This window comes from Passer domesticus, chromosome 1 (assembly GCF_036417665.1).
Source record: "Passer domesticus isolate bPasDom1 chromosome 1, bPasDom1.hap1, whole genome shotgun sequence".
NCBI classification, from domain to species: Eukaryota; Metazoa; Chordata; class Aves; order Passeriformes; family Passeridae; genus Passer; species Passer domesticus.
In genome coordinates this window covers 19,102,607-19,128,288 of record NC_087474.1, presented here as the reverse complement: position 1 = coordinate 19,128,288, position 25,682 = coordinate 19,102,607, and the positions used below count along the sequence as shown (strand labels likewise).

Here is a 25,682-nt window from a genome sequence, read left to right as displayed (position 1 = left end):
AGAGAAGAAGACATTTATAACATTAATAGAAAGTCAACAACATTATTCTCTGGTGTAAGACAGGAAGGTGGGGGCCATACTTTGCAAAAGCTTATTGTCAGTGATTAAATCAGCAAACTGTTATTTAAAAATGTTATCTGAATGCAGAGTTCTTGAGCTAGTGATGAGTATTTTTTTATATTAAATTTAGTTAGTTTTTTTCCTGGAAAATAGAGATCATACATGGATGATACAGTATAGTTATCAATTTGGAATGCCATTAAAAAAAGCAGCTGACTGAGGAACATTGTTTTTGGTCTTTCGAGCAGTGGAAGAGTTAGACATCAACAAAAGCAGGTTCTTGAAAAGCCTTGGGAGGAATTGTGTATAGCACGTGGTCAGTAAAATGTCATGTGAGAAAGCTGACGCTGCTTGAGAGAAATCATATTCTTAAGTTTTTTTCCAGCAGTTTCTGAGAATCAGTTTTTCTTTTTTTTTCCTTCTTCCTGTGTGTGATTTATTGCATAATACATAGGAAATGCTTTGTAGAAGTTGGACTGTTTTTGAGAATCTCATGCAGGTTTTTTACCTGTAACTTTGTAAGCAAAGTAAGTTTTTTTATTTGGTTTTCATTTTTAAGGTGGAAGGACTGCATGACTTTTTCTACAGTTCAGAAAACCAAGGGATTCAGAAACAGCTTATTCTGCCAAAAAGTCTGAGATGTTTTTGTTATGATTTCTCCGTCACCATAGACCCTTCCAGTTTAGCATGGGTGCTTAAATACTTAAAATGCTTTTTTTGTAGGTAACTGGGTGGCTTAAAATATCTCAAATCAGTTTCTCGGAAGTTCTTAATGTTAAATGGAAATAAGTAAATTAATATATTTAAAGACTGACCAATATGCCAAAAACATTTAGCTAAAAATAATACATTATTTCACAAACACTGACTCAGATAAACTGCTAAGAAGTGAGCCTGAAAATCTTTAAAATTATTAAAATTAGGAGAAATTTAAACATTTTGATGTAGATTAAGAAATCTATTCACATATTTAGAATGAAGTTATGATGCAACTGGTAAAATCAGACATAAATGTGCATGTAAAGTTTTAGGGGGAGAGGCCTTTCTGAGGGACAGTGATTTACACTGAGTATCTATTCCACAAAGCTGACATCCCAGCAAATTGGAGCTTAATAATCTTTAAAGAGTCATGCTGATTAGGGAAATTTTGTAGGGGTGGAAGAAAGCAAATATAACCCGGGTGAGAAGGGTGAAAAGAAGAAGGAGGATCTGAGGACCTACAGGCTGCTCACCTTTACTTTGATCCCTGTGGAAATCCTATTGGAAACTGTGATTAAACATATGAAGGATAAGTAGGTGACTGGAAATAGCCAGCATACATTTACACAGGGCAGATCGGGCTTGACCACCTTGACAGCCTTTTATGATGAGATGAATGGCTTAGAAGACAAGGGTAGAAGAGTGGATGCTGGTTATCCTGCCCCTGGGGAGGTTTTACAAGCCGTTTCCCAGCACACGCTCATAGACAAAATGATGGAATCAGTAAATGGATGGTGAAGTGGACTGAAACTTGTCAGAACTGCCAGACTAAACTGGCAACAAGAAATCCAGCCCAGACTGGAGTCCAGTCACTAGTTTTGTGCCCTAGGGTGGTCCTGGAGCCAGTACAGGTTAATCTCTTTATTTGATAGTCTGTGTGATTTATGCAGAGCATACCCTCAGCAAATTTGCTGATGCTACAAAACTGGGAAAAGTGAGTGACAGATCAGAGAGTTGTGCTGCCATCCACATGGACCTCAGCAGGCTGGAGAAATAATCTGACAAGAGCTTCATGAAGTTCAACAAAGGGAAAGGCAATGTTGTCCATCCAGAAAAATTAGTCCTATGCACCGATACAGACTGGGGCTGACCATCTACAAAGCAGCTTTGTAGGAAAGGCCTTGGAATCCTGGTGGAGTCCACAGGAGCATGAGCCAGCAACATGTCCTTGCAGCAAAGGCCACCAGCCTTCTAGGCTGTGGAAAAGTGCTGGCAGCAGGTAGCTGCTCAGCACTGGTGAGACACATCTGGAGTGCTTCATCGAGTTCTGGGTTCCCCGGGACAAGAGGGACATGGACATTCTAGAGTCAATCCAAGAGCCAGAAGATACAGGCAACTGCATTTACACTTAAGATAAAGCCTTCTTTTTTTCCTGTGGGGATGGTCAAGCACTTTAACAGGTTGCCCTGAGAAGTTGTGGAGCCTTCATCCTTGGAGATAACTTGAAACTGGGATATGGCCCTGAGCCACCTCTTGCAGCTGAGTCTATTCTGAATGGGGGCTGGACTCAGTGATCTCCAGTAGTGTCTTCCTACATCAATTTATCCTTTAATGGATAAATTGAAATAATAATGTAGTGGATATTACCTCCAAAGGATCCTGAAGAAGGCACCATAGCAGTCATTTTTTCAGTGACTTTTTATAGAGGGTTTGGAGGGGGAGGTTTTGTCTTGTATTTTGGGTGTTTTTCATCCAGAAGAAGAATTCAACATGGTTTTATTTTGTCATTTCTGTCCTTTGGAGTGGATGCAATGCCATTTGAGGTAGCTAGGGAAGCAGTTCCTTGAGCTTGCTGGCACTGAACACTTCAGATCAATCTCATTATCTCTGGACAGTCACTTGATCACATTATGGAAGATCTGGCCATGAGCTTCAGTTGACTGAGCTGGCAGAGGCTTCACCCAGACAGTGCTGGTTAGCTGAAGAAACCAATCCAAGTAAATGATAACACTTCTGTGACAGCCTCTTTTTCTTTCCTCACCCTTCAGTTTATATAACCTGTGAAATGAAGCACTTGAGGAGAATATAAATAGCTGTATCACTCATTTACCTTCTAGAGGTTCATTCCTATTTCACTTTTCTTGCCAGCCTGTTCATTTAATTTCAGATAAGAACTTTTGTCCTTTCTTCCATGCTCTTTCAGCATTGGAGAAGCTGCATCTAAAAATTGAAAAATTAGCCTCACTGATTACTTCAAAATACTTCTAAATTTTCTCCTTATTTAGTGCAACTGGTAGTATATATTTCACTGTCTTTTTCACTGTCTTTTCCTGCTTCCCAAGTGTCTGTACAAGTCTTTTAAATGTTTTGTATGTGTCTGATAAGCTCCTTTTTTGAAGGTGCTATCATTTTGCCCTGTATGCAAAAACAAAATCAATCCCTGAGTACATTAACCTTGGTGTTGTCTTAATGATAATGGCTAACGAAAAGGTCATTTCAAAAACACATCACAAGGAAAACACGATTCATAGATTTTTTTTTTTTTTGCCATGTTAGAGCAGGGAAAAAAAACCCTTTTACTGGCTTGGTAGTTTTCTGTCTTCTTAGTGAGGTTTTCAGGGTTTTAATTTTTTTTTTTTTTTTGTTAGATGCCTTGTTACACTTTCAGTTTAACGTAATATGGACGTCTTTTTGTTTAACAGAAAATGTAAGTGGTCTGATTCTCTATTCACTGCATTGTCCTATGGGGACTGTGGCAAAGTCATATTTGCTGAACATTAAATTTTATCGGATTTCAATTAGATGAGTTTGACTTGTGTCCCTTCTATCCCCATATAGCCATCCTTTCCTTACATCTCCATAAAAAGCAACACAGACTCACATTTAAAAAATTGTCTTTAGTAATTTTTTGACGTAAAGTCATGACAAAGTATTTTAGTAACTTGGACTAGGAAGAGAGAGACAACCAAACAATTTTCCTGCCTGTGTTGAAAGGAGAGATTTATTGGTTAAATTATGAAGTCTGTGGTTGTGAGAATAGTTGCTGACTAATTTGAGTAAGAGTTCTGATACTGGTTTTTTAAGAGGTGCTTGTGGTTGCTGGGAATCTTCTGGATGAATTTCAGGAAGGTTTGAAAACATAGATGGATTTGTCTTCCTCAGAAACAATTGAAACTTCTAAAATTAATTGTTACTTTTTGTATTGTTTCCTTACCAGTGCAAGAAACATTTATGTGAAGCTAATGTTATTGATAATTTTCAAATAAGTTTCACAAATCTTTAAAACAAGTGGAATGTGTAACATACAGCTGATGCATGGCTTTTATATTTGTTATTTTGTGTCCAGATCTTCCCCAAGAGTAAAGCATAGTCATTATAAGGAGAGAATTTAGAGAACTGATTTTTACATACATATGTAAGCTACTGCTGCATTATTTTGTTTAGCTTTATTTCATTAGCTATTTTGAAATACATTACCATACTTTTTAATGGTAATGTTCAGTAAGTCCTTCTTCAAAATGTTTTGTTCTTCCAGCTAGTTATCATTATTGCTATTATTAATGGTTTTATTAGAATAACTCTAAGCAGTCCTGATCAGAAGAGATTAATGATCTACACTGCTTATTGATCTGGTATTCTGCTTTTGAACTGTGAAATTGCTACAAGGACACTTCCTTATGGGTCACTGGGAAGTACCAACTTCTGTTCTTCTGCTAAAGATAAATCAATATGTATCAGAATGTGTTGTAGAAGGTAAAATAAAGATAACTTAGATTTAGGTGTGTATATTAGGTCCTTACATCCACAATTTCCTGGTTTTAATTTTATTAGTCTTATTATATTTTTTTAAGATGCTGAGAGCATCTGCAGGTCCAGCTGAGATGAGTTATCAGCAATATATCTTCACTAACAACTGTGGCTTTACACCAAAAGTACATTTAACTTAAAAAGACCAGGTGGCGCATTGGTGTCCATAGGAATGGATGGTTGTTAGTTGGATTGGAAAAAAAATCTACCAAAAAATCCCCACCCAAACCAGTCAAGCTGGTTATATTTGAATGGCTAAAAAGTAATTTCTGTCCCCAAAGACACAGACATGCTTAGCACTACTAATTCTTATTGTTTTAAGAGGTATGTTGAAATTGAAAGGAGGTGAGTTTTAGTTGCCAGACTTTGGACTTGTAAATGTTAACTCTCTTTGTTACATAATTTTATCACACTGTCAGAGAGCTTCCTACTTCAGTGGGCAGACTCCTTACCTTGCACTGGAATGAAACTCTGACCATTCAGCTGGCTTGTGTATCTGATAATACTTAGCCCACACACAGATAGCTTGCCTTCTTTGGAGTCCCCTCTTTCAAGTTGAAATCCAAACCAATCTCTGAGGAGTATCAGCTTCCTTTTCTTTACCTTTTTTGGGAACATTTAACCCTTTCATTAGTCATCATATCAGAGCCTACATACAGACAGGATAGAGATAGCTTGTATAATCTCTAATTTTTTCATTGCAACTTTAAAACATATTATAGTACAATAATACTTTTAGTTAATATTACAAGCATTATTTTATTAGCTATTATTTTAGTAATGATAACTATCATTATATTAATAACTGTTTTAATCCCATTGCTTATCCTAGTTTTTAGCAAAATGCCAGTTCTGAAAGAGTTAAGTATAATTCAGTGTTAAAAAAAGTGCCTGATATATTCATCTGACAGGAGATACACAGTACTGGAGAAGTTTGAGACTCTTAGACCACTGTCATAAATTAGTGAAGGATGGAGTTTTAAGATGTAATGTAGCTATTAAGCCTTTTCAGTATTGAAATACTCAGTCTCTCCCATAAGAAAAGTGATGAACTGTGATCATAAACAGGTTAATTTAATCTGACCTGATTTCAGAAGTGTCCCCTTATTGCTTTAAGGGTAATAATTTTTCACGATATTTGTCTTTTCAAAATCATTATCTGTAAGTCTCAATTATCCAGGTATTTAATTAGTTCTCTAAGTGCGTATTCAGAGTTTTAATATTCTCTTGAGTTCTTTTTGTAAACAGTGTCAGCAGAGGAGACTGTGCCTCTGATGCAAGTCAGGTAGCAAGGCCACTCAGCAGTCCTGCCTACAATTCATGTGAAACACGTCTCGCCAGACAAAGCATCTGCCTGTTTGGAGAGTGGTTCTGTAGTCTTGCAAATCCAGAGTGAATTCAAGTCTAGACTCCGTCATTTTTCCAGGCTGTTGGGAAGGGCTCAGTAACAAATCAGATATGCCTAAGATAGAGTAGAGGTAACGCTGAAGCAAGGATGCTATTGCTGGTTTGTGCATTGGGAAGAAAGCTGTAGTAGCAGCAGCAGCAGCAGCAGCAATAACAACAGCAGCAGCGGCGGCAGCAGCAGTAGCAGCAGCAGCAAGAGACCTTCAGAAAGCCGGGCTTGCAGTAGTCGGAGATATAAAGATCCTGTTATATCTCTGTCTCTCTTAAGTTCAGAATGGTTCGTACAAACCTTATGCCACGTGTAGTAAAGGATGTACAGGAATATGGAATTTGCTTTGTAATAACTGGATGCTGAGGAAATAAAGACGTGCCTCTGGGTTTTTGTTGTTGGGTTTTGGGGTTTTTTTCTGCTTTTCTTTTTAAATCATCGGAAACAGAAGAGATTGATTTCCTCAGAGAAAGTAAGTTTCATCTGTCTTCACGATAATTTAAAGGGATAGTTTCAGAGCTGAAGGGTGACTGTTTTGCTATCTGTTCCCTTGCACCTGGGACTGAAAAGTGAAGAGAAATGGACAGTGTCTCAGAGGAGACAGGAATGACCGAAGCTCGGTGAAAGCACACTCTGATTGTTGTCTGCTGTCCTCTTCATGCAGTGCTGTGGGCTGGTGCACCGACGGCGAGTACGGGTTTCCTATGTAAGTTTGCATTTGTGTTAGAACGATGCTGACTTGTATGTTCCACTCCTAGCATATTAGATGATGTGGTATGACTGAGGCAGGTATTTTATTGCATAGCTGAATGACTGACCAGAGTACCTGTGAAGTAAGTTTTTACAGCCCAAAGACACAAGGATCTTTTTAACAGGTATGAATCTTGTCATCTATTTTCTTGTAACTTGTTCTTATTCTCAAGGATGTGTGGCTTGGTTTTTTTTTTTTTTTTTTTTTTTTTTTTTTTTTTTAATGACCTGTAGTATTAAAAGACTGGAAGTCTGACCATTCTGACTTCTTTTTTTTAAATTGTGTATTTATTCTTGCTAGGTGCTCTGTGTAAATGGAGTTATTAGAAAAGGACATCTCTACTTATGCATATATGATAACTGAAAATCAATTAAAGTTATAAGAAATTATGGGCTGGGAACAAAAATTTTTGGAAAGACCCTGAGGAAATATATAAATAATCCTGTGAGTTATTTCTTTTGAAAAACAGCAGTAGTACAGTGGGAGAAGTATAACCTGATGTTTTGCATGGTGTATTTGCTTTCCAGAACAGGGTGTTTCAATACTCAGGTATGATATGACTGCTCTGTCTTGCAAAATGGCTGTCTCCAATAAATTCCACAAGGAAGGCCAGCACCAAAGCTTAAGCATTAGTAATGAAAAAGATTAAGTACTAGCAGAAATATATCTGAATTATGCTCAGCTGACATGATAACCCTCAAGTAATTAATTTATGTTTTAATATTCCTCTTCTATTCTTCTACTTAGTTGTCAGACAAGATAAGAAACAGGAGGTCACAATGATCAGGATAAGCTGCAAATTAAAATTGCTGAGTATTATCAACAAGCAGCTTGTAGCTTGTTGCACAAGAAAAGAGCAAAGGTATCATATAGTTCTGTTGTCAGAATTACTGTGTTTTTCTATTTGTAATAGAAAGATCTTTTATAAATGCTTAAAAATTTATCACAGAGCAAGCAGGTCATAAATAGTTGCAATCTAAGTCAAAGTTTATGTAGGGGATTGATGGAAAGAATTGAATTATTAAAAACCCCTAAATCTCTCATTCAGAACAAATTGCAGAGATGTAAACAACTGGAAATGTGAGTGTTATCATAACTGTTTTGCACAAAGATAATTTGGCTTTGGGTGGGTCTTGTTCTCACTGTTGCAACAGTTGATACTGTAAAAAGCAGGCAGAAGAATGGAGTATCAGATGAGATAAAGGAAAGAACTTCAACAGTACTGTATTTTTGTACAAACTGTGCAAAACATAATATAAAGTTACTTTTAACCATCAATTCGGTATAAAATCAAAACTTGTATATCACTTATGCAGATACTTTCTTGATAATATTCCCAGAATTGTACATAAGTTGAAATACAAATACATTGAAAACCCTTCTTGATAGCTCTCGCATGCCAGTGAACTTTAGGACATATGATAATAATGAACTCTTGAGAAGCATCACCCACCCTTTCATTTCTCCTTGTTACTGTTTTTTTAGCAGTAGCACTGGCCACTCTGAACAATATTATCTAGGCAGAATTCTGTGAACTCCATCATTTCTTGATGTTTGTTGGTAATAGATAGAAAGGTGCCTAGTGAATGTTTCATAAAGTACAAAAGTTTGTACCTTTTTTGTGTAAAGGGTACTGTGCAAAGCTGATGCACCTCATGACTTCTGAACATCTCACTAACTGTTTACAAAGGAGAAAGTCACCCAGTCTTAGTTAGGACAAGTGAAATGAAGTTTGCCCTTGATCTTTTTGGTCCGAACGCTAGTACGTGAAAGATGACCATGTTCTTAAATAACTTAATTACAATGAAAATTCTCTCTGTTGTTTGAATCCTTGATTATCCAAACCTGTTAGTATTATTTTTTTTTTTTTTGGCACTCCCTATGGCATTTGACTAATTGAGGTTGTACGGTATGATTCTTTTGGGATGAAGGCACTGAAATTAAAGTGAGCCAAGATCTGACCCTTTTTATTAATGTATGACTCACTGGGGAAAAACATTAGACTTTTATTCTGGGTTATTAGTTTACAGTTCTGAAGTTGCTTATGAATTGTAGTTGTAAATTATCTGTATTGGAAGTGTGTTGTTTTTTGGTTTTTTTTATTTTTGGGGGGAGTTTAAGGTACTGTATGTAACTGAAACATATGACCAAACCTAACTGACTGTTGTGTGCCAGCAATAAAGGTCATTTTGGTCTGGGTCCTAAAATCTGTGCAAATTTTAGGCATAATCAATCCCTTTGATGATGTTTTGGGTCTGGAATATAGATCATTACCCTTAGTACACAGGCTCCCATTGTTTCTTTGGAGGAGCAGCATTGTTGGTAGAGAAGGTATTTGTATTCATATATTGCTCCTTTCTGTGATCTCCTGCATGTTGGACTGTCATGTACAGAGATTAGTCCAGCATCTGTGTGCTGGGATAAAACTGAAGGCCTGGATAGGTTGTATCCATCTTTACCTTCTCTACTGGTTTTGTAGCTAATGAGTAGTGTGGGGACCACACAATGATAACAAAATTAAATCTGGCTCAGGCATTCTCTTGGCTTGCCAGATCATTGACTCTTCCCTCATGCTGGAAACATGTAATGCCTGAATCCACATTTCCACTCTTCCTCTTCTGTGGTTTCTTTGGATGGGTAAGCAGGGTGATGGGGGCATGAGATATCATTTAATGCAATTTGTTTAACATGGTGTGGAATAATCTGCAGCTCCTAATGGTAGGAAGTTTCATGTAGATATTATGACTGCATTCTAATACTCAATTCCAGAAATAAAGACCCTAATACTGGACATTTTCATGGCAAAAGCTGGAGATAATTCCAAGTAATATCTTCATTTTGCTCCATCAGTCATGCCTGTGAGATGGCATTTGTCAAATAGGATGTATTTGGAGTAGGAGGGAGGAGCAGCTGAGTGAAGTCCTTCCAGTGAATAATCTTGTATCTTTCTGTAAGTGAAGTTTAAAACATTAGTACTAATTATTTATTGCCCAGAAATGTTCTCACAATTCTTACTGCCTAAATAGTATGGAAAATCTAAAAGCACTGGAGCCTGAAGAATGAGCAGTTTATTTCCTGTCCAAAGTTTACTCCAGTCTATCCATTGTTGGTCCAGCCTTCAGGAGAACTTGTAATCTGATGGGAGTCACTCAGAAATCTTGTAGAGCTCTCTGTTCTCCATGGAAGAGTCTGGAAGTAAAGGCTGTTTGAACACAGAGTCCAAGATAATTCCAGGGTCTGCATTTATCTGAGCAGAGCAATTCTCTCACCCACTTTGCCTAACTGTATGTGTGTTGCCTTCTATTACTGCTGCGAGTTGTCTCATTTGCTGTGGTTCAACTTGCCAACAGAACTGGAAAAATTGGTTTTATGGCAACATAATAGGGTTGACTGAGCTTTTTAATCCATGGTAAATTAGATTGAGGAGGAGGATTTGTATAGTTTCTTGAAAGACTGTTCAAGTCACTGTGTATGGAAGGGCCAAATCCATGTCTGGAAGGCATCTGCTGGAGACAGGTAATCTCAAACCCCTTGATCATCCCAGTGTACTGCAGGGCCTGCTGGTTTCTCAGGATGCAGATGTGTTTATTGCTATTTTTACAGCTTGTAAACAAGGAGTAGGTGAGTGTGGTCAGGGAGGACAAACACACGATAATCTGGATAGGCAAGCCATGGGTTGGAATCCATTGTACTTTAAATAATAGCTTAAAATCTTTAGCTGTCTGGATTTCCAAACACTGAATTTAACACTGGTTTGTTTGAAAACTCATGTGGTTGACTTTTTGAGGTTTTGTGTGCTTTTTTTTTTTTTTTGGTTCTTTTTCAGAATTGTTGAATTAGACTTTTGTTTATGTGGAAGGACTATTCAGAATAAATCTGAGCTGATGTTTTAAATATTTTTCTCAGATATATAACTAATTTGATAAAGCATCGAGATGATGTCTGGAAGGCAAATATTCATTACTCAGGCTCCAATCTTAACAAAGGACCATTATAATTTGATATAAAAAAGAAAAAAGAAACTTCAAAAATGCATTCCAAAACAATATAATATTTATTTGAACATTAGTAGTGAAATTTATGGTATGGCTTGTACTGTGTGTTTTAGTTTAATGTAATTAAAGGACCTTGGTATGGTTTTGTTTCAAGATGATTCTTTTCTAATGGTGGGGACTGTAATTGGAGAGCTTTCTGCCTGCAGCAGTGAGTGGGCTCCAGACATCAGGCTTTTTGTGCCTGTGTCTGGAGGATATTTCAGACCTCCTAAGGGAACGTTCTCTTTTTGGTGTACATTTGTGCTTGGGCTTGGTTTATTTTTTTTTTTCCTGTTCCTTTTTGAGACCATAATCTTTTCTATCACTTAATAATGTTTCTCACCAGATCATTCTTTATCATAGCAGATGCTGTCCTTTTCTTTGTTCCTTTTGCTTGCCACTTCCCTTTCTCTTCTTCATTGCTGATTCACACTTTTTTCTATGTAGAGCCACATTTTTACTCTTCTCCGCCATGCTTCTCGACCTGCAGAAATCTTGCTTCACATTTAAGAACTTCTTTTGCTTCTGTTGACATTAGTCTCAGCCCAGTATGGCACCTGCCAGGGCTATTTCTGTGACCCCCCCTAATACTCCTGTGCCATCAGCTCTAGTCTTGTGTCTGCCCCTCTTTTCTTCATTGCTGCTTTTGTCAGTTTTAGTGGAAGTTTGAGCTGTTCACAAGGACACAAGGAAAAGCTGCAGGCTAAGGCAGCTGTGGTTGAACTGTTGTTAGCAGAATTTGCATCCATGATTCTCTTCTTTGTTTGCAGAAAAGCACATGCTGAGGAGGAGGAAAGAAAGTATAAACAAGTTGTGGTTTACTGATGAAGACATTTAAAGCAATTTTTTTAGCATAAAATAGTTGTATTTACAGCTTAAGGGAACTGACTGGAAAAGAGGAAAGTCCTTTAACTTGCTTAAGTAACTGCACTGCCCTCAGTATGGGTGCCCTCAGTACTGTTATAAAGAAACTCATAATCTATGGATTTGGGGGCATATTTTCTATATTTGTCTCCAGGAAATCCTTTTTGCATTTTTTTTATATTTTTTTTATAATTTTCTAAGTTTTTGTTTTGGTAGCATGGGGAGAAGAGTCAGTGAATAAAGTGGAATAAACCAATGGGGCCATATTTAAAAGGAAAGTGATTTGAACCAAGACTCCCTTAGTCATTGTATATCAGCCAAACCAGGAGTGCCAAACACTGCCAAAATTAAAAGTAATAAATTCTATTTATCTGCATTTACTCTCCTACTTCTGTCTAATAACCTGTCTTCATTATGCTAGGGAGTAGTATTGATACTAAACTCTTTTGATTGCAGCTCCAGTCCTTTCAAGTGAAATGTCACACTTGTGCTCCAATTGTTTTTCCTTTAACATCATTAAGAGGCCATAGGTTTTTGGGTTGTTTTTTTTTTTTTTTTTTTGACTCTGTGGCTCCATTTAGAAGATTTTACAGCATAGAGTTTGGGCTACAAAGCCTCTGTTTTCTTGTTGGCCTTATTTAAAATTCTTGGTGCATTTCCTAGGTGCAACTTTAGAATTTTATTACTAGCAAAAAGAGCTTCTTTTGAAAAAGAATCTTACATTTATTGGAATTAAATGGAACATTTGCAGCTCATTGTGCTTTGTGTAGTAAAATAATATAATAAATATGGCTGGTGAATAAAGTACTGTGACAATGTCTGCAATTAGTGTCCACTGTCATTCCTTTTTCAGTCTGTGTATAATGTAACTGCGTGAGTAATAGATTTAAAATATGTAAAATTTCAAGGTAGCAGCAGTATCCAAATTTCAATTTTATACTGAAGTAAAGAATTAGAGAAACCCATTTTAATTATTTTTCACTACCCTTATCTCTTAAGGTTGAGTTCATATTTCCTTTAGCAATTATATCACTATTTTGCTGTTGCTTAAATGAAGCATTATTTTTTATTCCTTGCTAATCTGGGTATATCAAAGTAGTTACATTATTTGCATTGTTTCTGGCAAGAAAAGCTCAGATGTGTAAAACCTACTGCTTCCCTTGTAAACTCCTCTTCCTCCATCAGCAGCACCCTTGAATGTTATGCGTATTTGAATGTTAGTTTTCTGAACTAGTTTTCTGTTTAGATGAGGTGTTTTTAAAAAAGGCTTTGTGTTTTCTGAAACAAGTGATATATTACTGAAAATAAGTTTGCATATTTTCAACAAGCTGTACACTTCAGTCACTGGATGGTCTATGATTAGTCTATTGGTGTTAATAAGTGGGAATTGGGATCTGTAACCTTTGTCTCCAAACCCACTAGTGTGATTCATCCTGTGTCTGTGAAAAAGTCACATGGATACAGGCCTGGGGCACTTCCTTTCCATAAAACTTGAGGAGAATCCTGCTGCACAAATATGTGTGCAAACAGAATATTTTTTGCTAAACTTGAAAAAAAAGGAGTATTTGTTAAAAATAAACACTTAAAACTAGCTTAAGAGATTGCTACATGTGAGATGTAACCCATTTTCATGCTTCATTTCTTTTTGGCTTTTTCTTCTTTGCCTTTTCTCCGACTTCATGCACAGTGAACTTTGTAATCTTCATTTGGTAAAATGTTTTTCTCCTTTTTTGGTAGTGTTTTATTGGTTTGGGTCTTTTGTTATTTCCTGAGTGTATTTTTTTTTTCCTTTCAGCAGTTACTTTTTCTATCTGCTCTTCTTGAGTACAGTGTCTTTGAGTACAATACTTACTGACTTCAAGGTGGAGGAAAAATTTAAGTAGTCTTGGCAATTTTAATGAATTTTCTGATGAGTTGGCATCCCATAACAATTTTATGAGTGTGAAGTCATGAAATATTAACTGGCTGTCTTACAATACTAATTGAGTCCCCTGAATTCCCTATAGAAGAATGCCACGCTGAATGTCTTTCCTACTATCTTTATACTAAACCAAAGTGGCAAAATTAGTAACTTAGTATTAGGGAAATGAAAGGAAAGTAAAAGAACACTTTTAGATTTGAATGGAAAAGATGGATTAATGAAGTGCTGGACACAGCAAGAGTGCTTCAAAGAGTAGAAACACTTCTGGAAAAAGTCTTGTAATTGTTCTGTTGTGATTAAACATCTTCCATCAGGAATGTTGAAGGTTTACAGGAGAATTTTCTGAACAAAGCTCTGATAGAATGAAGTTTTCTCAAAGATGTGGCTGCAGCTCTCTTCACAGACAGCAGCAGGCACAACTTCCCCATGATTTTTCCTGGGGAAGGCAGTGAGAAAGCTCAGAGAAGAAGAAAAACAATTCATATCTTCTCTTGCTGCATCTGTTGTTTGGCACCTGTGGAATGGGTTATGGAGATTGTTTACCCAAAAGGGATTTGTTAATTGGACACTGGTGATGGTGTTTGGATTGATTGACCAATTAGGTCAAAGCTGTGTCATGATTGAAAGGGTCATGGGTTTTCCTTTAGCTTAGTATAGAATATAGTATAGTATTAATATAGTATAATATAGTATAGTTTAATAAAGCTCTTCAGCCTTCTGAATTGTGGAGTCTCTGCATGTTATTCCCCCCGGCTGGCGGTCATCCTTCATCGATACAAAGATGTCAAGGGCAACAAGAAAAATCTTTATAGGTGTATTGATGATAAAAGAAAAACAAGGGAAATTGTGGGACCTCTCCAGACAGAAATAGGAGACCTGTGTACTTGGCCCATGCAGGCTGAGGTACTCCCTGGCTTTTGTGCCTCAGTCTTCATTGAAAAATGCTCCATCCACACCAACTAAGTCACAGAAGGCAAAGGCAGAGACTGGGAAAATGTAGAACTGCCTGCTCTAGCAAATTAGGTTTGAGACCATCTAAGGTACCTGAAGGTGGGCAAGTCCATGGGACCTGAGGAAGTGTGTCTGTGGTTCCTGAGGGAACTTCCAGGTGAAGTGGCCAAGCCACTATCAATCATATGTGAGCAATCATGGCAGTCCAGTGAAGTTCCCGCAGACTGGAAAAGGGGAAACATAATTCTATGTGTTATGGAACAAGGAAAATAAAGATATGATGGTGACAGCTAACATGGCTTTACTAAGGTCAAGTCATGCCTGACAGATTTGGTGTATTTCTACAACTTGATTACGGCATTGGTGGAGGAGACAAGTTGGTCAGAGCATGGTGCTTATAACACCCAGGTTGTGGGTTCAGCCCCTGCACAGGCCATTCACCTAGAGCTGGACTCAGTGATCCTTGTGGGTCCCTTCCAATGCAGAATACTCTGTGAATCTACCTGGACTTGTGCAAAGCATTTGACGATGTCCAGCACAGCATCTTGGTCTCTAAACTGGGTAGACATGGATCTGACACATGGATAACTCGACACATATGGAATTGGCTGGATGTTTGCACTCAAAGGATTGTGGTCAATGGGTCAATGTCCAAGTGGAGATCAATGACAGGTGAAATTCCCAAGGGGTTGGTTTTGGGACTGGTGCTGTTGAACATCTTTGTCAACAATATGGCCAGTGGGATAAAGATCTCCTTCAGCAAGTTGGCTGACATTAACAAGCTGTGTGGTGCACTCCACACACTGGAGGAAAGGGATGACATCCACAGGCTTCTTGTGCCAACCTCATGAATTTCAATAATACCAAGTACCAGGTCCTACACCTGGATCAGGACAATACCAAGAATAGGTAAATGCTGGACAGAGATTAGTCTGAGTAGAATGAGAGCAGCCCTGAGGAGAGGGACTTAGTGTCCTTCGACCTGAGGAGAAGGTGTTGGTAGATGAGAAGCTCCACAATGTGCAGCAATGTGCACTCACAGACTAGAAATCCTTAGTTGCATCATCAATAGAAGGAGATTGTCCAGATTATAGATGTTAATAATTCTGATGCTTACAACATTATAATTCCTGTCCAGTTAACCAAGCAAGCAGTACATGCTTGTGTAGGAAACAGAGTACTCATGGAGCTCTGGTAGCAGGTAGCAGGGCCTTTATACTGAAAGTCCTGTAGTAATGGTTTATGTTTAGTCTTTATTTAAGAATAGCTAGTCATCAGGGATGAGTAGTTTTTACACACTCTTCCTCTAGATGGAACCACTCTGCTGCTTCACTTGGATGAAATACTATTTGTTTAACAGCTGAAGAATCTGTTGCAGTGTGTATTTGCAATCATGCATTTATGTTCACATGTGCATGTGTGGCTTGGAGCAATCTGTGTGGCATTAAAGCGTGATGCAAGAGAAGGAATGCTCCTGGGGTTTGTGTTGCTTCTAGAAATAAATAAGTGGAAAGTAGTGTTTGCACGCTTTGATCTGTTACAGAGTAATAAAAATTACTATCTCTATGTGAATAATGACCTATTTATTCTACAGCTGGTGAAATGCTTCTTCTTGTCCATCATCTCTGTAATATCTATTTCATAGTTTATAGCCAGACTGCTAGCAATAACACTTCCAATCTTCACATTTTATAATCTTTTCTACTGATGGGTTTGTGCACAGAACCTGGTTGACTATAGCAGACATCTCTTTTCAATAAAAACATCTTGATTCATTTATTGCTTCTGTTTCCATTTGTTACTTCCAGAAGCTGTCCCAGTTAAAATATCTTTCTTACGAACACTTTTCCCATATTTTCTGATCATGAGGTTTTTAAGTAAGTTGTGAAAACCAACAACTAAGGTTTTCTAAGGTTCCTCTGCTTTTACCTGAATTAAAAATATTCTGTTTACCTCTTGTTTTTCCAATTGTTAATGTGAGCTGTGTGTATTGCATAATATCCTCTTTATATTGTTTTCATTGAATTGTAAGGCACAGACTTTACTTACACTGGATAGTTTACTATTTCTAGGAGCAGCACTCTTTCTAAGGCCTGTGTCACTGCAGGCCATGCAAAAAGATTCAGAAGATAGACTAGCTGGATTAATTATCTGCCTAATCAGAATGAAACATAGTAAAATATTGTCTAAGGGAGAAGAAAAAAATGTTTTAATGCAGTTAATTTAACCATTTTTCAGTTTTCATTTTCTCATGCAATTTTCTCATGCAATTTTCTCTCCATTTTCTTATTCCATTTTCTCATGGAATTCTGAAAGTATGCTAAAAAAGCTTGAGCCTATACAATACCAGCCTCAGTAAATAAATATAAGATGCTGGTTTTTGCTACCCAGCAGCTAAGGAAAGAAAGGCTTAGTCATGCAAGTCTTTAAGAACTTAGCAGCAAAAATCTAATTGAGAGGTTAGAAATCAGATTAATTCAGATCATATTCGTATGGAATAATAATAAGCTACTTGAACTGAAAGAATTAGAGACATGATAAAGAGAAATTTAGAGGGGATGTCAAAGAGAAGTCAGCAGACCTGGAGGAGGTTTGCTTTGTGTATAGGAAAAGCAGGTGGAGAGGAGTCACACTCATGGCACCTTCTTTTGTGGAGGAATTGGTTCATATTGTTATGAAGTACTGCACACATTTCATTAAAGATATATGTTTAATTTCATTTGAGATACATGTTTGCATGTGTCTGAAACCACAGTACCAAAATTCAAGTAAAATGGACAGCAGAATTTTTGCAAATGTTAGTTAAACTATGTTATCTAATGATTGCTGGTAATTGTTAAAGTATTGTCATGTTTATCTTTTGAATTGTCACTGTGCCATTATTTATTAATCTGTTTGCATTTTAGTAATGACCTTTCTCTACAAGGATTAACATATTTGTGTATGTTGCATACAAATTACAACACATACCTTAGGAGAGGACATCAGGTGCAACAAGTCACCGAAGGGCAGCAGAGATGAAAGAAATCTTACCTGAGGCAAAGAAGTGTGCATTAAACCAGGCAAGCCTATGAAATGATACCTTGTCTAAGAAGGAAATATTTGCATCTGTAAGGAAACAAAACAGGATTTATTTTGAGAGGTAGACTAACCCTAGAGTTCTGTATGTTGTAAGAAAATAAATTAATAAATTTGTCTCAGTGACAAATGTTGAGGGAGAATTCACTGATCAGGTTAATTTTAAAATGCCAAGTGCTTCACCAAAACCAGGAGGAGTTCCACCCTGAGGGTAATGATATGAAGAAAGATGGAAAATGGAATAGAAACACAGGAATGTTTGTGAAAAGGAAATATTCAGCTTCCTACTTTTGTCTTCATAAAAAATTTAACTGTTGACTGTTTTGGAAGGTTAAAAGAAATATTTTTCTTTTTGTTTTAATCTTAAACGGGCTTGTGTCAAGGGTTGGAAAGCTCCTGGGTGAAGCTCCTCATCCAAGCCTATTGTGAGTCAAACAATTCATTCACTCTCTCTTTTAAGAAACATTCTGTTTGTCCAATGTGTGTCCAGGGTGACCAGTGGTAACAAGGTTTGCCCTGGAAAGGGTGTCCTAGGGTCACATGAGTCTGTGTGTCCCAGTCACTGGTGGGGGAATTGAGACAGCAGTTTTTAAATGGGTCACCAGTGACCTTGCCAAGAAAATATTTTAAAACTGTTTCCCTTGTTGTGGTCTATGATGATACATCTTCCCATCCATATGGAGTAGGATTTGTGAAAAATTAAAAAGGTTTAAAAAACAACAACCAAAAAAACCCAGCAAATCCCCCCCATCACACACACACACACACACACACACACACACAGACACACACACACAAAGCTGGAGAATTGCACAGGGAATCTCTCCTGGTCTGAAATGCAGTGACCTAGCTCAGCCTTGCCTTTGCCAAGCTCAAGAAAGCTACAGATGCAAGACTTCCTGCAGGGGCCCCTTCCTCCAGGTGTGCATTTGAAAATGTGGTGTTTATGCCAAATATTTTCCTTTGATTTTATACTTATTTTTGAAATGGCTTTGGATTCAAAGAGATAAGATATCATATTATCATTTTTTTATGCTAATACTGTTACTTACAGTTCAAGAGCTGACCTCAGTCTTAGTTATGTTTCTAAGCTGGGTAAAGTGATCCTTGTAAATTTTAAAGAAAAATGCCAAAATACTGCAGATTGTAGTACTGTTTTCTTCAAAGAGAGAAATAAAAAGGAGACAGAGCAGAGAGGACAAAAACTCTTTCCAGAAATAGTGATATTTACCTGTGGTACAGACAGGGATCACAGAGGTGTTTTTTTTTCAGTGAACTCTTTGCAGTCGCTCATGGCAGAGCTCTGGCTGGATTCCAAGGAAAAATCTCTGTCTTCTTGTGCAAAGCTTGCTCACAGTACCAGTTGTTATTGTGAGGCCATGTCTCAGGAGCACTGAACAGAAAGACTTTCTGTACTCTTAGAGAAATGGCATGATTATAGGCAGAAAAAATTCTTATTCTTAGATACTGTAAAAATACAAAAGGAACAGTGTAGTTGTTTGGCATTAGAAAAGTCATATATATTCTAGAAAAAGTAAATGTATTCAGAGTACATGGGTGGAAGATGGGACAGAAAAGGGTTTATGACTACTGCAGTAAATAAAAAAAGTTGTTCAAGAACAGTTCAACCAGCTGGAAATAAAAAAATTGTAAAACTGCCAAAGTCAGTGAGACCCAAAGCAATTTGCTAATTGAATGATGATCACATGTGCATGTGCCTGTGGGTTCTGTTTAGTTCCTGTACTTTCATGCTGTTAATTTAAAGCATGATAAAAAGGGACAAATTAGACCACAAAATAAAACTTGAAATGTCAGTAATTTCTTTAGAGCTTGTATTATATATATTTTTTTTAGTGTGGGACAAGTTTCTGGGGTGCTCTCCAGATATGAAGGTGTATGAATCACAAACTGACAGTAACTTCTCTGTCACTTTGTTATCACATAACATGTGGATTTCTGCCCTAGAAGGTGGAATTTTTTTAAATGTCTTAATAAATGATTGTAATCTCACGCCTTGATTTAATACAGCAAATTACATTAACAGTTCTTAATATAACAATTTATTTTGCATTGAGAATTTGTGGATGCCCCATCCCTGGAAGTGTTCAGGGCCAGGTTGGATAGAGCTCTGAGCAACCTGATCTAGTGGATGGCATGCTGCCTATGGCAGGGGGCTTGGAATTGAAAAATCTTTGAAGTCCTTTCCAAACAAAAAAAATCTATGATTCAATGAATGTGACTAAATTATTGATGTAAATGCAAAACTCTTGCTGTGATTTCAATGGGGTAACTTTTTCAGTTTGAACTTCAGAGCTCAGTGTATTTCCCAAACTGAGTGGTGCTGTGTGCCATTGTTACCATGACATTACAGACCAGTTTGTCCAAGCTGAAGGGCTGGCCAGCAGCAGTGACCATTAGGGCCAAGGAAAAATTGATTATAAGAAATTCTTTCTTTCTGGTCTGGGGACTTGTTTACATTTCCCAATAAGAAGTGGATGAGAAAATAAAATGTGCCAGTTACTCACAACTCAGTAGGGTAGATTCTGTTGCCCAGGGCAAGTAAGTTGGATGACTTAAGGTCTATTTGATTGGAATTGTAATGGAGTCTTTCCAAAACTAGATGCAAACTCCAGGACGCTGTAGAAGGTATGATCAGGACTCTTTTCAGCCAATAAGGCTGCTTTTCCTGTTTTGGTTTCAGCTTTTTGAGGCAGGATGTCTGTGCCAGCCCAGCACCAAGAAGAATATATGGGGACAGGTTGGCTGCTGCTGTGCTAGGTAAACCTGGTCTTCAAATGCTCTAAAGTTTCGGAGATCAGTGGGAATATCTGTCTTCATACTTTTTGTGAAAATGAAGTTTCAAGGCTTTGCCAGTGGCTGCGCTTTGCTGTGAAGGAAGACAAAGTAGGGACTCCAAGAGAAGCCATTGCTGCTGTGCTGCTGAGCTCCCTCCTCCTGTATCTTCCTGCCTCCTCCTACCTCCAGCCTGCCTCTTCTGCCTCCTTCTGCCTTCTCTCTGAGGAGGAGAAGGAGGAGGCCGGAGCAATGCTTCTTCACCAGCTTAAACTGAAGATAGATTGCAGCCTCAGTCATGAATCATGTTGAGATAAAGATGTGTCTGGCAGGTTATGAGCTTTAGAAGAAACTCTCCCATTTTTCCTTCACATAAACTCTTTTGGGTTTGCAGAGTGGTCTGTCCTACTGGCTCTTCTGAGCTTAGGAGACCACTCTCTGGCACTACTGACAGCAGGACACTCCTGTTACCATAAATTGCTGCCCATCATTGTTTCATGTGCTGATCTCTTTCATCCTTCAATGCCTGCCATGTGCTCCTGAGCTTGCTCTGCTGCTGGAACATTTAATTTGGTGCATGAAGGATGATGTAATTTGTGGCCTTCTTCCAGTACACTACTCTTGATTATATTGGATTGTGTTGGGCAGCCCAGGAGGATAATCTGTGTATATAATACATAAATATTACCTAGCCAAGCTGAACTTTATTTAATTACCTTTTCTTTGTCCCCTCTTCTGCCTTTTCTCCCCAGAATGTCTCTTTGACTTTAACTACAAGGGTACTCCAAGCCAGAACCAAGTGTTTTCCCTTGATCTGTCCTGGACTGGCTGCTCTGACCACTCTTGCTGTCTTCCCTGCATGTAGGTGCTATGACATGAGAAGCAGAGGTGCAGATCCATCAGACCATTTTGCCTATAGCAAGTGCAAATAGGCATGAGAAAAGAGTGATTTAAAAAAAGGCTGTGTAAACCAGAATATTTCTTGGTACATGGTCTTCAAATATTGCCATCTTTTCTTTTAATAGAATTTTTGAGAGCATTTTTGTTTTGAAATCAGTGCTTTGCAGTATGCTGCTTGTCCCTGAGGAATGATGTGACGTAGTAGGACAGACTCTGATTTGAGCTGGCTTTTCACTGATGATTTAATTTATTAAAAGACAACATTATGTGAGGTTAAAATGAAACTGTTTCTCTGAAAGGTTTTCACAGTTCTAGTAGTGATTTTGAGCATCCTTTTCTAACCTCTATTTTTTTTCAGCAATTTGGGCTTGAAATGCTTGATAATGTTGTCCAACAGCGACTTCTAATAAACTCTATTATTGCTATAGTCTAAGGTATTTGGCTTTTCAGTCCATGGCATTTTTCAATTGATAGCCACAGGAAAACAGGATCATCTGATGGTGTATTTAATTAGGGTTAGAAGTAAACAAAAAGTTAAAACAAATTTTTGTTTCTCCAAGCACTGCTGTACTTTTCATGGCTTTGCAGGTGTCTGTGTGCAATGTTTTCATTGTTTTGTTGTATAAAATATTGCAAATGACCTACTTTTTCCTTTTTTTTTTTCTGTCTCTGTGTATTCTGAAGGAACTGTTTGAGTGGTCATAGGACAAAGAACAGAAAAATAAAAAAGAAAATATTCAAGTCATGTCAGTAACTCATAGTAAAGAATATTACACAGCCATTCAAATAATTGCATTAAAAAGCATTTGTTTAACATTTATCTGTATTTTTGGATGAGAGATGAACATGAGTGGGTTGAGGTAGTAAGTTCCATAGTGGACTCGCTGTACTTCTGATTTTCTTATATAAGAACTGTACGAAGTTTTTAAGGTATAGAAACAATTTAATACTTTTTAAAAAGAGAGATATGAAAATTTTGCTTACCAAGGAATTTTAAGAAATTTTGTTTCGTAGAAGCATTATTAGAATTAATATGCTACTTCAGGAAATGATACATTTCTTAAGATGTAGTACATCTTTTTACAAAAAGGTTTGATTTGCCTTGCCATTGATTACTGATAGCTTATTTTGAACATTTTTCTTAGTCATTTTGAATACAATTTAATATGTGACACTCAACAACTCTTAAACTTCAGTTCTCTGAGTATTTTTAGTACTTCCACAATTATTTGTATGCAATGAACAAAAATACCACTGAAATACTGCATTTGCATACTCTTTAAGCTTTCCTTTGCTGTGAGCATGTAATTAATTTTCTACTTATAAATATCTAATGTGAATTTTTCATTTTCTTCTAAAGCATGATGCAGAAGCCAGTAAAAAATCAGATATTTTTTGTGTTCCCATTCTTGTGGTGATCCACTTTTTTATGCTTTCCTGCATTATTAGGAAACTTTTGGGTTTTCTTGTATTGCTGAATAGGGCAGATATGGAAAGAAGTTTTTATCCTACCAACCTTAGAAACTAACTATAGGAACAGACACTGTACATGATTAATATCCATAGAATTTCTTCCTGAGAAACATCATCTCTGAGTCAGCCGCTGCATCTCAGATAATATACTTTGAAAATATGAATGATGATTATAAACTATGACAAATGCTTAAGAATTATTTTTGAATCAAACTTTGAGTTATCTGAATTTTGGTTGGTTTTGCAGCTTTGCAGGTGGGAGCTCTTTGTAAATCCATCCCACTTTCTTCCCTCTCTGCTGGGCTCTAGCAGCTGGGCAGCATCCTTCTTGCCTTGCTGCCTGACTCCCCCATTCACCCCAGGAACATTAACTCTCAATTGTGCAACTTGAAGTTTTTCTACAACCACAGCCTATATTCCAGAAGATTTTTATTTTGAATGAGATTAGAAGAAATAAGCTGATCCTTCAAAAACACCAGTTACAAATATGGTTTGGCTGTGGGGATCTGCCTCGAGCAAGCAGTTGGTTTTCTGCTGTGCTTGGTTTGGCTGGCCAGGCTCAGTGGTAGTAGCACTGCTGGCAGGGGCTCAGGGCAGGATGGGAGTCAGAGGACTTGGAGGGATGCTCAGCAGCTGGGCTGTGCAGTCAGGAGTCACTCGGTGCTGGGGAGGAGATCACCTCCGAGATGCAGAGCTGTTGGGGACAGCAGCTGGAGGGCACAGTGTCAAAGCTGCAGATACCTTTCCACTACCAGTAAGCAGAAGATTGACCAGTGTCTCATCCTTTCTGCAGCCTGGCCATTTATTTCTCTGTGTAAAGAATAGCAGTTGTGGTTTGGCAGCCCACGTCACGGTTTGTTATGTATGCAAAGGCTTTTCTTTAATGATCTTCATTAAGCAGTGCAGTCCTGCAACGTTCCCATTGCTTCACAAACTTTAATGAGAAAATTGGCAGCATATTTTTGCAAGGTCACAGCCTTATTTCTGTTTTATATCTAGAGAGAAGACACAACAATTCCAGCATCTGCTTATTCTGAAGGGACAAAATGAATGATTCGGGTAACATGCATCTGGCTCAGCCACAGCTCTGAACTGAGGGCAGTGGCTGTGAAGCTTGTTGCAATCAAAATCAATGCATACATTCATATGGTTTCTATTCTGGTGGTGATGGTGCTGGAACTTTTATTAAAACCTATAAAAAAAGGAAAACCTGGCAAAAGAAAGGTTTGAGATTAGAAGTCAGTTATTTGAAAGCTAAAACATCCTAGAATTCTGTGTATATGCATGCACAGAATTCTATATCCAGTCCATATACAATGTGGTATTTAAAAACCAAGAACCAAATTCTCTTTTTCTTAGTGGATGGCTCAAACTCAGGGGAAAAAAAATCAGTTTTCTTGATGTGAGACATCGCTTTCTTTCTGGATGCAGAGCTCACCAATGTAGGGCAAGAAGAGAGAGGATACTTTTATGAGTAAAATGGAAATAGATTTGGTGCTTACTTGGCTTTTGGCAATGCTGAACACTTTGCTTAAATCATAAATTCTGTTAATAGTCTAACTGTCTTGTGTACCACCATTTGGGAATACCCAGCTTAAAACAGGTCTCTGATCTCAAAATGGAAGTGATGAAAATTTATTTGCATAACTGCTGAGTATGCAATGCAGAGAAAGGCCACAAGTGTGCTCTAGATACAGAAAGCATTATAGAATGTTAAATTCTTGAAAGGATCCGACCAGAATCCTCTCAGACTAGATTCCTCATTAACTAATGGACTCATCTGGAATATACATTCCAGCTTTCAAATGAGAATAACAGCAGCAGCTTCCCTCACAAGCATGTTCTGAAAACATGCTCATTAAAGACAGAAAAACCATGGGATATTACAGTGACTGTACAAAAAGGGCACCATCAGAAAGGAGAGGATGCATGGTGCAGAATATTTCTGTCATTTTAGGTTTATTGATCAGCATTTTTCCTCTTATGAGTACCTTCTGTTTTCTACAATGGGATTTGTGTCCTCTGGAATTAAATATTGCACCATATAACAGGGTTAATTTATTGACTTTCTAGTCTTGTTAGCATCTAAATTTTCAATATTTATTATCTTTTATTTCATTGTATTTTAGCAGTAGGATTTTTTTTAATGTATGTCATTGGCAGTAACTTAGCTGCTTAAAGTAAAATTCAGTATTTCAAAATCCTTCTGTGTGAGGGAATAAATTTAGTTCATTTTATTTGAGCATGTCTGGCAAGCCATTAGCAGCTGCTGCTCTAAAATTCTGTGAACTGAGTTAATATCAAGAAGGAGAAAGCTCAAATGCCAGCTGTTTTTCAGCTTGTATGTGTAGCACCAAGTGTATATTTATTGTCACAGTGTATAGGGGCAGATCTGATCTAATCCATTCTACACCAGTGACAGTACTCTAGGATACCTTTGTGTTAGATGCTAATTTAATAGACTCTACAATTATAATCTTTAACTTTCAGAATGGAATGGAGTAATTTCTCCATGAAATATTTTCTTTAATATGTCTAGACAGGGTATATTTGAAACAGAACTGTTTCTAATAAATGCTTAACATCTCATTGAGAATTTTTCACTGCATAAAGTTTCCACTCTGCTGGATTTATAACCAGTCATATACCTTTGTATTCCACCTGTCCAACTACTAGAGTTTGAATCTTAGTGCACTTATTGAAGGCAATCATCCACTCTTCTATTTGAGTCCCAGTCATTTAGTGCTTCAGCTTCATGAGACTGAGCAGACTTATGAAAAAGAGGGGGATCTAATTAAAAACTGTGTGCATATAAACCTTTTTTCTACTATATGCAATGCAGAGTGTACCAGTCTTAGTTTCTGATTACCTACAATGTGGACTAGAAATAAGCAGAGGACTGTAATTATTTAAAAATCAGATAGTTATTTCCAGTGAGAAGTACACATATTTTAT

At 37.5% G+C, this 25,682-nt stretch overlaps 1 protein-coding gene and 1 long non-coding RNA gene across 7 annotated transcripts in view; one reads left to right on the top strand and one right to left on the bottom strand.

The window, feature by feature from the left end:
• CACNB2 (calcium voltage-gated channel auxiliary subunit beta 2) overlaps nucleotides 1–25,682 on the top strand; it is a 246,585-nt gene that overhangs the window by 59,536 nt on the left and 161,367 nt on the right. The window lies entirely within an intron of this gene.
• Nucleotides 10,647–18,861, bottom strand: LOC135287193 (uncharacterized). Of its 2 annotated transcripts, none has more exons than XR_010351015.1 (3): nucleotides 18,793–18,861; nucleotides 17,454–17,516; nucleotides 10,647–11,528 (listed from the first exon to the last, which is right to left on the bottom strand). It is a non-coding gene; the product is annotated as an uncharacterized LOC135287193 (long non-coding RNA). The 2 variants fall into 2 exon arrangements; XR_010351018.1 differs by having other exon boundaries at nucleotides 17,454–17,591; nucleotides 18,793–18,853.